The following is a 4,585-nucleotide window of genomic DNA, read 5'->3' on the forward strand; positions in this document are numbered from 1 at the left end:
TGGAAAGGGAACCCTCCTACATGGTGGGAATGTAAGTTGGTGAAGCCACGATGGAAAGCAGTATAGAGGTTACTCAGAAAACTAAAAATAGAATGACCATATGACCCAGTGATCCCACTCCTTGGCATATATCCAGGCAAAATTATAATTCAAAAAGATACAGGCACTCCTATGTTCATAGCAGCACTATTCACAATAGCCAAGACGTGGAAGCAACCTAAATGTTCATCAACAGATGAACAGATAAAGAAGATGTGACCCATATTTACAATGGAATACTGCTCAGCCATAAAAAGAATAAAACATCTGCAGCAACATGGTTGCAACTAGAGATTATCATGTTAAGTGAAGTAAGTCAGAGAAAGACAAATAACGTATGATATCATTTATGTGTGGAATCTAAAATATAACACAAATGTACCTATCTATGAAACAGAAACAGATTAACAGACATAGAGACAGACTTGTTGCCAAGGCGGATGGAGCTGGGGAGGAGGATGTAGTGGGAGGTTGGGGTTAGCAGATGTAAGCTGTTACATATAGAATGGATAAACAACATGGCCCTACTGTATAGCAGAGGGAAATATATTCAATATCCTATAATGAGCCATAATGGAAAAGTATTTTTTAAAAAAAGAATGTATGTATAACTAAATCACTCTGCTGCACAGCAATTAACATAACATTGTAAATCATCTGTATTTCAACTCTTTAAGCAAGTCTAAAATGAAACCTAGCTCAAAAAGATAATTTAAAAAAGTATGCCTCAATCTTGCATAGTTTTCTAGTTACAGTTCTATTGTCAATTCATGTTTCTTTATATAGTGAACTGTACATTTCTGAAAGGAACATTAGCAATCAAGAGTCTAATTAAAACACACAAACTTGAAAAAAGAATGAATGAAAAGATTCATTCATTGAAGGAAATTAGCCAGTGTTCCAGGAGTACAGGATGTGATGGGAGCAATTAGGAGAGCCTTTCAGTCCACAGCCAGACTGTGAGATCCATTCTCAGTATGAGTTTGAAAAGTATATTAAAGTCAGATTTCAATCATTTGGGAAGATTACTGAGACAGATGGATTTCTTCAGAGTCTTACAATCTGGCTTTTATTTTCACAGATTCAGAAACCTGAGCTGCCAGTCTACCAAGTCTAGACCATCTCTTAGGTGTGGACACACATTAATCAAACACACAGAAATTCTTTTTTTTTTTTTTTAAACACACAGAAATTCATATGTTAAAAAGCCAGTATAAATTTGTTAATCTATGAGGATAATGATAATTGCCGAATTGACAAAATACTACTCAGAGCAGCGCAAATCCATGTGAAAAGCCAAATTATTACTGGAAGATTACTTAGTAAGTACACAGTTAAAAATCAGTAGGAGCCAGGGCTATTAAGCTATATCACTCTGAGGCATCACTTCCATTCCAAGACCATACCTGTTGAAGAGCCTAGATACTTAACTCTGTGAGCCAGAGCCATTGAATAATTGGAAGGCATTACAGAAGTTAGAATAGCGCACACCATCCAAAGATGTCCACATCCTAATTCTCAAACAGCTGTGAATAGGTTAGGTCCAGGGTCCCCAACCTCCTGTTATGAACCAGGCACACAATCGGAGGTGAGTGGGTGGGCCAGCGATCAAATCTTTAGTTACAGGACAAAAGAAAATTAAGTCTGAAGATGGAGTTGAGGTTGCTAATCGGTTTAATTTAAAATAAAGAATCCAGCTTATTCAGGTGCACCCAACATAGTAACCACAGAGTATTTTAAATGCCGAAAAGGGAGGCAGAAGAGTCACTGTCACAGTGATGCTATGTGAGTCAGCTGGCCACTGCTGGCTTTGAAAATGAAAGGGGGCTGTGAGCCAAGGGATGTAGGCAACCTCTAGAAGTTGGAAAAGACAAGAAAAAATTCTCTAGAGCTTTTAGGTATGAACACAGTCCTGGTGACTCTGTGACTTTAGCCCCAGAGAGACCCATAAATTTAGGACTTCTGACCACCGGAACTGTAAAATAATAAATGTGTGCTGTTTCACATCACCAAGTTTACGTCACTTGTTATAGCAGCAATAGTATGCTCAAACACACACCTTGCCAAATTTGATCTTTCTGACCTCCATTTATATATTTCACAAATTTCCCTTCCTTAAATACCTTCTTTGTTAAGCAAAATAAAACAGTAACTTGGTGTAAACTTTTAGTTAAACTCACAATTCAGACAGGCTTCTGTAGTCGGTTCATGCTGGCTAGGCTTAGGATGTTTACTATTTATACATTTTTTTGTTCTGGAGGATCTTCTTGGGAATGTTCCGTTTCTTGGTCCTGGGTGTAGGGTAAGGGAGTTAGAGAAGGCGAGTTTCGGAAAAAGAAGGAGACTAGCACTTTACAGGATCAGATCACATTTAACGAGGCGAGAAGGGGCAGCAGTCAGATTAGTGAGCTACTGCAGTAACCCAAGAAAAGAGTAAGTATACACAGACATACATGTGGAAATCTACTGCCTTAAGGGGGCCTTTCTTTATAGTCCAACTCTCACATCCATACATGACCACTGAAAAAACCATAGCCTTGACCAGATGGACCTTTGTTGGCAAACTAATGCCTCTGCCTTTTAATATGCTATCTAGGTTGGTCATAACTTTCCTTCCAAGGAGCAAGTGTCTTTTAATTTCATGGCTGCAATCACCATCTGCAGTGATTTTGGAGCCCCCAAAAATAAAGTCTGACACTATTTCCCCATCTACTTCCCATGAAGTGATGGGACCAGATGCCATGATCTTAGTTTTCTGAATGTTGAACTTTAAGCCAACTTTTTCACTCTCCTCTTTCACTTTCATCAAGAGGCTCTTTAGTTCTTCTTCACTTTCTGCCATAAGGGTGGTGTCATCTGCATATCTGAGGTTATTGATATTTCTCCTGGCAATGTTGATTCCAGCTTGTGCTTCTTCCAGCCCAGCGTTTCTCATGATGTACTCTGCATAGAAGTTCAATAAGCAGGGTGACAATATACAGTCTTGACATACTCCTTTTCCTATTTGGAACCAGTCTGTTGTTCCATGTCCAGTTCTCACTGTTGCTTCCTGACCTGCATACAGGTTTCTCAAGAGGCAGGTAAGGTGGTCTGGTATTCCCATCTCTTCCAGAATTTTCCACAGTTTATTGTGATCTACACAGTCAGAGGCTTTGGCATAGTCAATAAAGCAGAAATAGATGTTTTTCTGGAACTCTCTTGCTTTTTTGATGATCCAGCAGATGTTGGCAATTTGATCTCTGATTCCTCTGCCTTTTCTAAAACCAGCTTGAACATCTGAAAGTTTACAGTTCACGTATTGCTAAAGCATGGCTTGGAGAATTTTGAGCATTACTTTCCTAGCGTGTGAGATGAGTGCAATTGTGCAGTAGTTTGAGCATTCTTTGACATTGCCTTTCTTTGGGATTGGAATGAAAACTGACCTTTTCCAGTCCTGTGGCCACTGCTGAGTTTTCCAAACTTGCTGGCACATTGAGTGCAGCACTTTCACAGCATCATCTTTCAGGATTTGAAATAGCTTAACTGGAATTCCATCACCTCCGCTAGCTTTGTTTGTAGTGATGCTTTCTAAGGCCCACTTGACTTCACATTCCAGGATGTCTGGCTCTGGGTGATCTTTAGACTGATTTAATTTCAGTGAGTTCAAATTATATGTGTAGTAAGGACTGAGAAAGAATATTCCTAAACTTATAAAGGAAGTTTCTTTTTAAGCACTAGAGGAGGAAAGAAACAACCCAGCAAACTTACATGGCTCATCACCTTCTGCCTCCAGATAAGCTGAGGTATTTAGATATTTTAACAGCTTTTGTAAATTGCTGCATTCCACCAGAGATACTCTAAACTAGCTTTTGGTTCAAGCCAATTCAATTCAACCTACATTTATGGGGTCCCTCAAAGATGATTTACCTTTAAACTAATGAAGCCTAAGCTGTATGCCCCTGACTTGCACGGCCACTGAAAAACTGAGAGACGGTGGACATTTAGATGCTGGAGTTCTGGGTAGGAGGCAGAAACCAGGTTGCACACAGGAAGTATTTCTATGTGGCATTCTGGTAAACTGCCTACAAGTTCACAGAAGGAAGGGACCTGAATCTCCTAGCCTCTAGTAATTTGTCGTTGTCTCTTTTTGCATTGTTTTGCAGTCACTTCATTCCAAAAGAACTCCATTAAGAACGTATTTGGCTTGGTAGGTTTTTGAGGCCAAGTGAAAGTGTGAAAGTCGCTCAGTCGTGTCCGATTCTTTGCGATCCCACGGACTATACAGTAGATAGAATTCTCCAGGACAGAATACTGGAGTGGGTAGCCTTTCCCTTCTCCAGGGGATCTTCCAAACACAGGGATCGAACCCAGGTCTCGGACATTGCGGCTGGATCCGTTACCAGAACAAGGGACTACTTCCCCACGCCATCCCTTCTCCTTGAATTAGAGGGACCACAGACACCCGAGCCGCGCGGGCTCTAGGCCGGAAATGACGAAAAACTCTCGCGAGACTCTCCCAACTGCCGCGAGATTTCGTGAGAATCAGTTCCCGTCTCCTTTCTCAGTG

This window comes from Dama dama, chromosome 28 (assembly GCF_033118175.1).
Source record: "Dama dama isolate Ldn47 chromosome 28, ASM3311817v1, whole genome shotgun sequence".
NCBI classification, from domain to species: Eukaryota; Metazoa; Chordata; class Mammalia; order Artiodactyla; family Cervidae; genus Dama; species Dama dama.